Source organism: Prionailurus viverrinus, chromosome B1 (genome assembly GCF_022837055.1).
Source record: "Prionailurus viverrinus isolate Anna chromosome B1, UM_Priviv_1.0, whole genome shotgun sequence".
Classification (NCBI taxonomy): Eukaryota; Metazoa; Chordata; class Mammalia; order Carnivora; family Felidae; genus Prionailurus; species Prionailurus viverrinus.
In genome coordinates this window covers 25,875,419-25,889,504 of record NC_062564.1, presented here as the reverse complement: position 1 = coordinate 25,889,504, position 14,086 = coordinate 25,875,419, and the positions used below count along the sequence as shown (strand labels likewise).

The following is a 14,086-nucleotide window of genomic DNA, read 5'->3' as shown; positions in this document are numbered from 1 at the left end:
AAAAAATTTTTAAAAATACATCTAATGCTTTCTAAAGGTGAAATGAGAGGAGGAAAGAAGCATTTGGAAAGATAATAATTGGGAATTTTCTAGGGCTGATGGAAGAACCATGTCCTGGGGTTCTGGAAACCCAACCAACCCCAAGCAGAGTAAATAAAAAGAAATTCAACACTAAGGCATATAATAAAATTGCAGACTGCTACAGATAAAGAAAGACTGTCTTCAAAATAGCCAAAGGGAAAGAGAGCTTGCCCATTAATTGGCTAACTACATAATATATCACTCAAATCAGGATGCTTTTGAGAAGGAAAGGCGATGCTATCCCAACAGAGACCAGGACCACAGGTGTAATCTGGGTCTGCACCACATAAATGAGAGCACCTGGTGACCAAATCTGTAAAAGAATAATGATTCAATTGACTGCAAGGACAAAGAGAGCCAGGAAGACAATGGATAAGATCTTCAGAGTGCTGAAAAAAAGTATTCAACTAGAATTGCATATCAGCAAAATCTCTTTTAAAAATAAGGGTTAAAAAACAAAGACATGTTTAGGTAAGTGAAAACTGAGAGGTCATGATCAACAGATGTCTCTAAAGTAACTTCTTGTAAGAGAAGGAAAAGGAGCCCAGAAAGAGTCTGAGATGCAAAACAGTCAACAAAGAAAGTTTAAACTAACATTGGCTGACAAAAGTAATAACAATAATAATGCCTAGTGTATAAGGCTACGAAAATAAGATAGACCTAAATTTCTGTACAAAAATAGCATAAAAGTCTGGAGGAGAGGTAAATTTTTTAAAAAGCTAAGTCAGACTATTAATGTTTTTGGAGGAGGGTAAAGCTATTGGTTAATTTTACATTTTGTTAAGTTAAATATCCATGTGATATTTTCTGAGTCACTACTAAAAAATGGAAGGAGTGTATTTCTTAGGAAATTCTAGAAAGACAATATTAGGGAACAGAACAAAAAAAACATAATCCAAAAGAGTAACAAAAGCATTAAAAAGAGATAAACCGGGGCGCCTGGGTGGCTCAGTCGTTTGAGCGTCCGACTTCTGCTCAGGTCATGATCTCACGGTTTGTGAGTTCGAGTCCTGCATCGGGCTCTGTGCTGACAGTTCAGAGCCTGGAGCTTGCTTCTGCTTCTGTGCCTCCCTCTCTCTCTGCCCCTAACCCACTCGCATTCTGTCTCTGTCTCTCTCAAAAATAAATAAACATTAAAAAATTAAAAAAAAAAAGAGATAAACCTAGAAGAGTTGGGGTGTATGGGGAGAACAATGAGAAAGTATGAACTAATAAAGACATTAATTATAAATGGACTAATATCTCCAGCTCAAAGATAAAGATAGACCGGATTTACTTTAGAAACCCAGCTACGTTATGTTTACAAGAAACAAACTTTAGAGCACAGTAAGGTTGAATAAAAAAAGATAGGGAAAGGTAATACAAGGCAAATCCTATAGAGATGAAAGTAGGATGGCCATTTTAATCTTAGATGAAAGAAACTTTAAAGCAAAAACCATTAATGGCAATGAAGATCACGACATATTGATGAAAATTTCAACTCACCAGGAATTCAAAATTTGTATTGATTCCATAAAACAGCCTCAACATATATAAAGCAAAATTTGAAAGAATTACAAGAAAAAATTTACATATTAAATTTATCACGATAGTGGGAGATTCTGTTAACACCTCTGTAGCAATTGACAGATCAAGCAGGCAAGAAAAAGCTTGATCAAGAGGTCATTATATCTAAAAATCATACTTGGGGCCATAAAGCAAACAACAACTAATAATTTTTAAAAACTACTTCATATACATGACAGTCTCTGACCACAGCACAATTAAATTAGATACCAATACCAAAAAGGTAGTCCCTCACTGCACCCCTCAAAAAACCCCGTTCCCAGAAATAAGAATAAATAATCAATGGGTCAGAAGAAGTCCCAGCTTCTTAGAAGATAGTTAGAATTACAGAGTAAGGTAAATGCCACATATCATTGCAGTTAAGCTGTACTTAGCATAAGAAAAAAAAGCCTTAAATGCTTACATCTTCAAAAAGATGAAAATATATGAGCTAACATCTAATTTAAGAAAGTAGGTGAGGGGCGCCTGGGTGGCTCAGTTGGTTAAGCGTCCGACTTGAGCTCAGGTCACGATCTCGTGGTCCATGAGTTCGAGCCCCACGTCGGGCTCTGGGCTGACGGCTCAGAGCCTGGAGCCTGCTTCCGATTCTGTGTCTCCCTCTCTCTCTGCCCCTCCCCCATTCATGCTCTGTCTCTCTCTGTCTCAAAAATAAATAAACTTAAAAAAAAAAAAAGAGAGTAGATGAGTACCAGAAAAAAACCCATATAATGAAGAAAAAAGGAAACACTCTTCTTTCCTGTTTCTTTACAGTTTTTACTGAACATTGTCGTTCCTCGTTTTCCTTTCTTACTTTTATTGGTCTGCTTATGTTGCTAGGCATTCCATTTTCATCTTTTTAATTCAGAAGTTTTACCGTCATGGCTCACTCAACTAATGGCCTGGCCTTTTCCAGTTCTATAAATCAGACCAAGTACCTCTACTGCCCTATTATTTCAAAGTTATTTCTCCCACCGAGACCCACTATATCCTTCCTGATTTCCTCTTTCTGATTTCTCCATGTTTTGCTCAAACCATAATGGAATGAAATCATTAGAATTCTTTTTTTCCCCCCTTTTTCTCCTCCTTCCAGGCATCTCTCACCCCCTAATTAAATCCTGGAATGTTTTGCTTCCCCTTGCGCTCTTATTTCTGAGGTTTTGCTGAAATAGTTGGACACAGAATTTCATTTCACATTTGTTTGTGTGTTTGTCTTCGGGGTCCATGTGCAGGATTTACATTATATGTTATATTCTTATCCATTAATATTTAATGACATATTTCTAAAACCAATGCATTTTTCATCTCTAATTGTTTCCTGCCTTCCCTTTCCCCATCTTGAAGTCTCTGTTCCAGTTCATTGGTCTTTGGAAAGGTTTTTTTCTCAAGTATTTATCTCAGATGGGGCACTCTGTGATTTATGCTCTGAATCAGTGCATGTCCTTGGATAGCTTCTGCTTACCTTAGCAGGTAAACAACTGAAAATGCCCAGTATAGGATTCGGGGTGGGGGGTGGGGGTGGGGTTCCTTGCAATCTTATTTAAAAAAAAATTTTTTTTTAAGTTTATGTATTTTTGACACAGAGAGAGAACGAGCATGAGTGAGCTAGGGAGGGGCAGAGAGAGAGGGAGACAGAATCTGAAGCTGGCTCCAGGCTCTGAGCTGTCAGCACAGAGCCTGACGTGGGGCTTGAACTCACAAACCGTGAGATCATGACCTGGGCCGAGGTCAGACGCTCAGCTGGCTGAGCCACCCAGGCGCCCCTTCCTTGCAATCTTCTAAAGATATGAGCCCACTTCCCTCTAGCTTCCAGTGTTAGGGATAAGAAGTCCAGCAACAGTCAAAAAAGGAAAAGCCTGGAAACTTGTTTTACCTGGATATGCCTAAACAGGTGTTTATCTCATCAATCTAACTGAACGTTCCGAATCTTTTTACTCTGCAAATTTGTCTTCCTTAGGCTTAGGAAAATCTTCTAAGTGATTTTAAATTATTAGTTTTATTTATTTATTTATTTATTTATTTATTTATTTATTTATTGAGAGAGAGAGAGAGAGAGAGAGAGAGAGAGAGAGAGAGAGAGAACATGCAAGCAGGGGAGAGGGAAAGAGCGAGAGAATCCCATGCTGAGCACAGAGCACGAAGCTGGGCTGAATCCCATGACCCTGGGATAATGACCCGAGTCGAAATCAAGAGTGGGAAGCTTAACTGGCTGAGCCTCCTGGGTGCCCCTAAAACTATTTCTTCTACTTCATATGTTCTTTCTTCTTTTAGAATGTCTGTTATTCAAATGGCTGGTATCCTGCCTCCATTTCCCAAATCGTCTCCTTGCCCCTTGTGATTTCCAATTTATGGTGTGTTCTATTCTGTGATTTGTGATGTGGATGGTCCCCCATCTTGTAGGCCACCAACACAAATCTCATCAGCCACCCTCTACCCTCTGGATTCAGGCACTGAACAGGTGAGGGTTTTAAAAGCTCTAGGACATCATTTTATCTGTTATTCTGTAGTCTTGTTCCTAAGTGCTTCCAATTGTTTGATTTAGGAACCCATTTGTCTGCTCCATCAGGTGTCTTTCGTTGGCTGTGCCATCTGATTGTTGGATCTATTTGTCCTCTTTGGCTCCTGGACATCTTTAGATCTCTGCGGGGTTTTTTTTGTTTTTGTTTTTTGTTTTTGTTTGTTTTTTCATTTTTGTCTCCATTGGCAACTGGACTTCAAGCCTATTTTTAGTGTTCCTCTAAAAAATCAGGCAACTCTCAAGCCAAGGGGTCCCATCCCTGTGAGGCTGGCACAGAGGCAGACAGCCCCCTCTGGGGCACCTAGAGGAAGCAGGTCACCCTGGGCTCTCCCAGCACCCATGGCAGAGAAGACTTGCCCAGACCTTTATGTTCCCTGCAGAATCTTGGCACACCTCAGTAGGACAGGGTGGGCACCCTACCCCTTGCGGTCCACACATCTTGACTGATAAGTCCAGTCCCTTTTCTAAGCTCACCCAGCTCAGCACTTCTCCCTGCTCCAAGGGAAGTTTCAGGGAGGCGGGGGGCCCTGTGGAGGGCCCAAAGCCTCATTTATACCCACAGTAGAGCCTGGCTCTTGAGAAGCAAATCTTTTGGATTTGGAAGTGGAGGGGAGGGGAATGTCATTTAGATCGCCGTATTCTGAAAATCCCCTGCCTAGGTCTTTCTTCTGTAAAATAAGAACATTTAGACTAGTGTGACATAATACTTAAGAGATCTTTCAGCTCCCCAAATCTATAAATCAAAGATTAAATAAGAAGCATTGATGACTATGTTAATTTATGGGCTAGAGTGTGTCATAAAAGAAACCCTTTAGGGCGAGTGTTTTTAAGAAAAGACTAGTTTTTGCGTGAATGCTTTTACGGAAACCCAGCTAATCTGGTGTCAGGAGATGGAGTTTGGAACTGCATGGCAAGATCCTCTGAGTTTTCAAAGCTGTTCATCCTGATCATGTGCAGAACATGAAATGTTCTCTTTCCATAACCTAGAGCACTGCTTCTCAAACTTTACTGCACCCACAAGTCACCTGGGGGTGTTACAAAGCAGACTTTGATTCAGTAGTTCTGGAGGATGGCGGGAGCGTCTCTTTCTTACCAGTGGGACTGCTCACACTGCCTCAGCAAGGCCTGGAATATTTGCGGTGGTAAGTAGACCTCTGGTGGCCATAGCAGAAATGAGCCATTATTTTGTCATGCAGCTATAAATTTGTTTTCTGAGAATGTTAAACAAATATCCTCTCCCCCCGCCCCCAACAAAGCCAGCAACTGATACATCTCTGACATGATGTAGGCAAAGCCAACGTAGTTGATTAACTTGGACTCCATTATTCTGGAATTTGGTGTCCTTCCGGACAGACTACATTGCCAGTGATAATCCAAGAAGGGACGTGTTTAGTCTATTAAGCGCTAAAGTGAATGGCATTTCGTAAGGAAAAAAAAAAAAATGGAAATGAACCTAGTGGTAGCCTTTATATGCAGATAATGAATGAACTCCAAATGATGAGTCTTTATTTTATGGAAAAAAAAATTTAATTCTGTCAGGCTTTTAATTTAATTCTCTTATCCCTGTCAAGGGTGGCCATAAATTACATTTCTTATAAAACATTCACTGATTCAGGCCCGTTTCTGACTCAGAGTAACCTGCTCTTTAATTAGGAAACATGAAGGCAGTTTTAGAGTAGTTTCAAATTTCTCAGCCTTTTGGCTCCTTTCAGTCTGTGCTTCCCAAACAGAAAATAAAGAGTTGCTATGCCCTTTGACTATTGTCAGTGTTTCAAATTAAACAGAGAATCTATAAATGTTTGAAAGGTATTGAATTCTGGAAACTATTTTTTCCTATTGTTTTTTTTTCCTAGCTACAAATATGTTTCTTATTTTGAATGTCAATAGACATATTTCCTGGCTTTGGCATGGTGAATAGATGAATGTTCCAGAAATTGTCTATTTTTTTTTTTTGAGATAACAAAATTAGTATCACTTTAGGAAGGAAGATAAACATCCTACACCAAGAATGTGCTTATTCTCCAATTTAAGCCCATCCAGTTGAAACAAACTTGCCTATTGGTGTCAGTCTGGACTTGGTGTAAACCTCCCGCCTCCTGTACAACTATCATTAGTCCTGAGCAGTTATTGGAAAATGGTTCATTGGCTCATGGAAATTTTCTCTAGTATAGTCATGTTCCAGTGTCCTTGCATTTGGACACTAAATCAGATGCCAAAGCAGGTCTGTTTCTTCCGTTGGCTTCCATAGTATCATCATATCCATTTGCATTACGAGAGTTACACAGACCTTATATATTGTAGGAAGTTCTGTAAGTTTATTCAAACTGCTAATTAATCAGCTTTATAAAAACATCTGGAGTTATTCCTACTACTACCCAGAGTTGGCAGTTATTGAAAGAAGGATTTGTGTAGATCATTTCAGAGGCTTCCTGTTCTGGCATTCAATCTGGCATTGATGAGAAGTACAGGTAAATGGTTAATTAAAGATATTTTTGTAGCTTTAGAGTCTCTAAAATCACACAGTTTTGTGTGTACCTCTGACTCAGGGAGCGACATGTGGTTCATGTGTACAACCAGGTATCGCCTGGTAATGGCCCTGAAACCGTTAGTTGCTAAACGAAAGAGAAAACCCTATTCCTGTGCTCTATGCTCACAACTCCTCTGACACCGGTTGTGTGGGTTTTTTCTCATACCGACCAGTCAGTCCTCTGACACCAGCTGGGTGTCCTACAATTCATACTGTCTACTTGGGGTTAGCAGAAGACCCCACAGGTTAGGGGCTTAGTTTCATGAGACTAACCCAGATGCCTATTTTGAGTAGTGTGTCCCCAAGTCATCCACACTTCTTTCTGGCTTGGGCACAACGAATCAGGGGTTTCAGTGACCCCCCTCCTCAGGTTCAATAATTTGCTATTGTGTCTCACAGAACCCAGGGAAACACTTACATACATTTATCAGTTTATTATATAGTAAATAATATGATAAAGGATACAAATAAATGAATGGCCAAATGAAGAGATACATAGGATGATCCAGAAGGGTCCCAAGCACAGGACCTTCCTTCCCCATGGGGTTAGGGTGTGCCACCCTCCCAGCACATTGGTGTGTTTATTAACTCAGCAGCTCTGGAACACTTCAGGGATTTTTATGGAGGCTTCATCCTGTAGATATAATTAATCATTAACTTGTTTTCTGGCCCTGCCCCCACCCCCTCCTTGAGAATGTGGAGTGGAGATGAAAGTTCCAAGCTTCTAATCATGGTGTGATCTTCCTAGTAACCCGCCTACTTCCTGAAGCTATCCAGGAGCCACCCAGAGTCTCCTCAGTTGAACCAAACGCACTCCTGTCATCCAGGAAGTGCCAGGAACTGGGGTCAAAGACCATTTTCCATGGTTTCAGTTATACTTGGTCAACCAAGGACAGGAAGCAGATGAGCCTCCTTCTGATCAGAAGGTCAAGAGAGCTTAATGCTACATCACAATGCCTACACCACTCACGTCCCATCATTACACAGTCATTTTATCATCTCACATCGTTGCAAGAAGAAGGGTGGGTGCAGCGCAATAACATATCTTGAGGGGGAGACACCACATTCGTGTCACTTTTAGTATATTGTAATAATCGTATAGTGTCAATATTATATAATTGTTCTTCTTCGTTATTAGTTGCTGTTGTTAATCTCTCACTATGCCTCATTTATAAGTTAAACTTTATCGTAGATACGGTGTATAGGATAAAACATAGTATATATAGGGCTTGGTACTGGCTGTGGTCGCAGACATCCACTGGGGGTCTTGGAATACACCCTTCACAGGCAAGAGGGGTGCTGCTGTGCTCAAATTCGAGACATAATTCAAGTCCTTATTTTACACTTTAAAACCTAACTTATTCCTTTCTTAAGATAAGTCTAATTTATTCCCTGTCTTGTCTTTCATTCTGTGGAGCCCTTCTATTAAGTGAGGCCGAAAACACAAAGGTACTAATCAGAGCGACCCTTCAAGTCAGAATTGGAAGCAAATCGCTCCATATGCCGAGTCACACAAAAAAGCGTAGGCGTATTTTCCCTTATCTGTGTACCCACCGTGACAACCGTAGAAGTCATTTGAAAAACTGAGACATTTATGGGATCTGTGACGTCAGGAGTAAGAAAAGAGGTGAAAATAAGAGCAGCTGAGGAGAGCCATGGGGAGATTTCCCTTCCCAGGAAGGAGCGACACATTCCGGCTTGAGACTTCCTATACTCCAAATACGGAATACTTCGCTTTGCGTTGCTGCCTTTGTTTACTTCTAAAAACCAGAAATACATCTAAAATAGAAGCGTAAACGTGAAACGGGTATTGCTCGTTCACACGTGATGGAATCAATTCAGTCGGATCCCCTTCCCCCTACATCTGCAGAGCCCGGAAGGAGCAGAGCGTCCCCAGGGAGGAGAGGGGGGAGGTGAGATGGGACTTCGTCACAGAAGTTTCTTCTGTCGTTGGCTTCCTGGGGCACGTGGGACTGGCTTCGGTGTATGGGTCTGGATGCGGCCGAGGAATGAGGCATCTCTTGCTGGTGGTTGCTTTGCCGTGTGTAGACAGGTAAATACTGAAGGTCAAGTGCGCAGAGGAAAGCAAAGTCAGAGCCAAAACAAACAGTCTACGCTGGGTCAGCAACCCCAGGGGTCAGAGAACAAGTAGAAACTAAGGTAAGATGCCAGATGGGTTGGAAAAACAAACAAGGGGCGCCTGGGTGGCTCAGTTGGTTAAGCGTCTGACTCTTAGTTTCGGCTCAGGTCATGATCTCACAGTTCGTGAGTTCGAGCCCCATGTTGGACTCTGTGCTGTCAGTGACAAGCCCACTTTGGATCCTCTGTCCCCCTCTCTCTGCCCCTCCCCTGCTCACACACACACACACACACACACACACACTCTCTCTCTCTCTCTCTCTCTCTCTCAAAGCAAATAAACTTTAAAAAAAGAAAAAGAAAAGGAAAAACAACAAAAAAGAGAGAGTATCAGGCAGTACCCAAGGAGGCAGCTATTTGAGGTCACGCTGACTGCATTTAGAAGAATTTAGTTCTGGGGCGCCTGGGTGGCGCTGTCAGTTGGGCGTCCGACTTCAGCCAGGTCACGATCTCGCGGTCCGTGAGTTCGAGCCCCGCGTCGGGCTCTGGGCTGATGGCTCGGAGCCTGGAGCCTGTTTCCGATTCTGTGTCTCCCTCTCTCTCTGCCCCTCCCCCGTTCATGCTCTGTCTCTCTCTGTCCCAAAAATAAATAAACGTTAAAACGACACATCTTTAACATCACAGTGTAACACCAAGATTTCAGAGGCAATAAAGCTACTCTTTGTCTTGGAAATAAAAAAAAAAAAAAAAGAAGAAGAATTTAGTTCTAAACTAACACCAACCCCACCCCCTTGCCAACCATCACCATCAGGCTTTCTCCTGTCGGGTTTTTTCCTGGATTTGCCTGGTAGAAGGCTCTGAAAAAGTCTGAAGCTTGCATTTCTAAGCTGGAAGGGCATTCCCACTGTCCCAGTGGATAAGTTAGCAGAGCTCTCGTTGGGATCCAGTGTCCAGGATGAGGTGTTGAGGGTGGCCTGGGGTCTGTGGGGGCACGGTGGGGATGTTTGCAGAAGGAAGATGGAAACAGAAAGCTCGCAGGGCCCAAGTGGACTTCTGGTTTCTGAAGTGTAGGGTCTATGAGATTCTGGAGGAAAGCCAGGCATCTTTAGGGATGGACAGCTGTCAGTTTATGACTTTGGACCCTCCACATACTACAGGGTTTTACAGAGGGCTTTCTAAGTGTCACACTCCCTCCTGCCCCCAGGTACCTGTCAACTGCCGGGCCTATTGTTGTAGAGCGGATGTCGTTGGGGAAGGGGTTGTTACAGCAAAGGCTATTGAGTTGAGGTGGATGCCCCGGTTATTGTGGCTTCTGTAGAACTACAGAAGCTTCCCCCATTGCCCTTTTACCAAGTTAATGCCGACTAACTGTGTAAGTCAAGCACAGTAATAGGGCTTCCTGTGCGACTCTCGTGGAACGCTTCCCACATTCTACAGCAGACGCTCCCCGGAATCCATGATGCCTTTCTTCTTTCCACCCCTCACCCAGCCATGTGCCCCAGGAGAATTCACTCCGTGCTCAGCACAAGGCTGGCTCTGATTTGTCTGAGGATGCTTCCATTCCTTTTGACGGTTTCTCTTCTAGGAATGAGCATGTGACCAAATTGTGGCCAACAGAACTTGAGGGGGAAGTGTGCCAGAGGTCCTGGCAGTGTATCCTCACTCCTACGAGGAGCCGTGGAAAGAAGGTTCTTTTCTTTCTCTAGGCCATGATGAACTTTAGTCTAATTTCTGGAATCTTGCTGCTTGCCCGAGGTTGAAGCTTACAGAAGGAGGAGGGGATGAACCAAGAGAATCACAGAGAAATGCAACCAGGGTCCTGATACACGGTCCCTGCTATGGGATAATAGATCTCCTGACTGTCTAAGCTGGTTTAAGTGGGGGTTTCTGCTTATTGCTGTCAAATCATCCTGTTGGTACAGCAATAAAAGGCAGGCGTGTTTTCTCCCTGTGCTACAGATGAGGAAATTGGAGATTGAAGAGGTTCAGTGATGCGTCCAAAGTAGTACAGCTCCTTAGCTGTACACGATTTGAACCCAGTGTGGCCCAACCCCTAAGCCTGTTTTCTTAACACACACAACTTAGAGCCCCTGGTTGACACAGTCTGACTCTTGGTCAGAAAGGCGTGGGCCAAGGATGCTCATGCGGGGGTTCCCCAACCAGGTAGCTGACCCCTTGTCAGTCTACTCGTCCTGGGTTGATCTGATAAGCGCGGTGCTTTTGGAGCCCAGGACATTTATAGGAGAACCAGGGATTTAGGTGAGAACAAAAGAGGACTTCACATGAAAGAATAGGAATTTTCTGTGTTACATAAAGACCTCTATTTCATGCTTCACGAGTCACCTTAAATGCTGTTTTCTCAGTGAGGGTTTCCTAATCCCAGGTTTGGTGGCTCATTGTATTATATGCTCTCATAGTACCCTGAACTTCTTGTACTCACCCCAATTATAATTAGGTAATCGTTTGATGTCCGTCTTCCCTGCAGACTATAAATTCCTCCGTCCTCTGTGCCTCCTTTCCTCTGAGCCCGCCCCCACCCAGCCAGTTATTTGGTTTCCACGCCAGGTGACACGAGTGCGTCTGTCCAAACAGACAGGGCATCTCTAGGGAGTGGGGTGGTTCTGCGTACAGGGCTGTGCGTGGGCCGGGGAATGGGTCTGAGGCCAGGCTGCAGGAGAAGGCGGGAGGCCTGGGGGTCTAGAGAGAGGACACCACTGTGACAGTATAGAAAGGACATGAAAGGAAACCAGAGATAAACCTCATCTGTTGCAAAATTTTAGCTAGAAATCTGTATGTAGAAAAGAAGCATCTTTATCATCAAGACAGACAGACAGACACACACACACACACACACACACACACACTCACACACACGCGTGGAAGGGACCTGAGCGAACTCTTTTGTTACTACAGTGGAGTTATATAAGATTTTCTGGACTGGTTTAAAAACTTAACTGTCACGTGTAATTTATTTCTTATTGGAACATACTTTGAGAGTACCCCCAAAATAACTACTACATATGAATTTTGGTAAGATATAATTATTGCTTTGTATCGAAGTGATTTTTTTTTTTTTTGTCGGTGGAGGTGGTGGCGATTTTGGCTCCTTCTAAAGCCAAATCTAGTAGTGCCTGGAACCTAGTAGGCGCTCAGTAAATAAATGTGCAATACAGGAAGGAAATTGATCACTGATTGTACTCAGTTTCTATGCAGAAGGTAAGCAGAAAGAAATAGTTTATTTCAACAAAGTGCATAAAACTAAGGATATTTCTACAAATGCAATTCCCTTCAACCAATATTGGCTGAAGAAGAAAGAAGAGAGCTTAGAGAATGTCAAGGCTGTTGGGGGCAAAGACGAGGTTAAGAATGATGTGTTCCCAGGCCAGTTTGGGGCCCGCTGTTTCTTAGCTTGTTTATCATTATCAGGTATTTATTCAGCACATAATCGTAGCACATGACAGGGAACTGGCGGTGTTCATAAAGAGGTATAAGAAACACCACAGTCACACTGGCCTTTTAAAGTCAGAATACGATCGCATTATTCTCCTGCTTAAAGACATCCACCTGTGGCCCTCTGCTCTGTCCTGCATCTTCCCACTGCCTTCTCGCCTCCACCATGGCCATGCTGCACTCCAGCCACGGCCTGTCCACGGTCACTGCTACCTTCCACCCAGCCTCACTGCCGTGGCTTCTGCCAGAGCCAGCTCCTGATGGACCCATGTGGAGATGCGGGCCCCAGATCCCATGCTGGGAGTCACAGAAGCTCTTATGAGAGACACCAAGAACAAAAAGATGAATCTGGGGGGTGCCTGGGTGGCTCAGTCAGTTAAGCATCCAGCTCCGGGTCAGGTCATGATCTAGCAGTTCGTGGGTTCGAGCCCCACGTCAGGGTCTGTGCTGACAGCTCAGAGCCTGGAGCCTGCTTTGGATTCTGTGTCTCCCTCTCTCTCTGCCTCTCCCTGGCTCATGCTCTGTCTCTCTCTCTCTCTCTCTCTCAAAAATAAAATAAAACATTAAAAAAATTTTTTTAAAGATGAATCTGGGAGTTGGTGCCCCACTGGGATGATAATGGAGCCTTATGTGCTCTCTCATGTCCATAAAGCAGAGGCCCAGATTGCTGCAAAAAAAATTTGGACAGCAAATACCCACCCATTGCAATCCTTGCTGAATTTTGTTGAGGCATCTGCAGACCTAGCCCTGGGTGAGAACAGCAAAGTGTTGAAAAGTAGCTGCTATGTCACCATGCAGACCGTTTCTGGAACTGGGGGCCTTGAGGATTGGAGCCGGTTTCCTACAAAGATTATTTTAAGTTCACCCAAGATGTCTTTCTGCCTGAACTATCCTAGGGAAATCACATACCCATCTTCAGGGATACTGGCCTGCAACTACATGGTTATCGATACTATGACCCCAAGACATGTGGCTCTGACTTCACAGGCACTCTAGAAGACATTCAAAAATGCCATAGCAAAGTGTTCTTCTCCTCCATGCATGTGCCCACAATCCCATGGGAATGGGGGAGTGAGCAGTGGAAGGAAATAGCAACATTGGTGAAGAAGACCAACCTCTTTGCATTCTTTGACATGGCCTACCAAGGCTTTGCCAGTAGTCATGGTAACAAGGATGCCTGGCTGTATGCCACTTCATCAAACAGGGCATTCGCGTTTGTCTCTGCCAATCCTATGCCAAGAACATGGGCTTATATGGTGAGCATGTGGGAGCCTTCACTGTGGTGGGCAAAGATGTTGATGTAGTCAAAAGGGTGGAGTCATGCCTGAAGATCTCGATCCGTCCCATGTGGTCCAACCCTCCAATCGATGGGGCCCAGATTGCCTCAACCATCCTGACCAGCCCTGACCTGCAGAAACAATGGTTGCAGGAAGTAAAGGCATGGCTGACCACATCATTAGCATGCTGGTCTCCAACCACAAGAAAGAGGGCTCCTCCCACAATGGGTAGCACATCACTGACCAGATGGCATGTTTTGTTTCACAAGACTAAAGCCTGAACAGGTGGAGAGGCTGACCAAGGAGTTCTCCATCTACGTGACAAAGGATGGCCGCAACTCTGTGGCAGGGGTCGCCTCGGGCAACATGGACTACCTTGTCTACACCATTCACTAGGTCATGAGTTTCCTTGGTGAGAGGAAACAGAGACCACCTTCTTGTCTACAGCCTCTGCTATTGTGAGATTCACACGGAAGAAGAAGGAGGGTGGATGGTAGTGAGCTGGTCATTTCTTTCAACCATAGTGCTTAACACTCAACCATTGAATGTGTTTCTCAGAAAAGAATGTGTAGTGAAATAGGGCAGAGGCATCTGTGGCTGGTGTCTGAAACT

General features: G+C 43.7%; 1 pseudogene; it reads left to right on the top strand.

The window, feature by feature from the left end:
- Positions 1 to 12,363: 12,363 nt before the first annotated feature.
- LOC125164339 (aspartate aminotransferase, mitochondrial-like) lies at positions 12,364 to 13,870 on the top strand (annotated as a pseudogene).
- Positions 13,871 to 14,086: the final 216 nt, after the last annotated feature.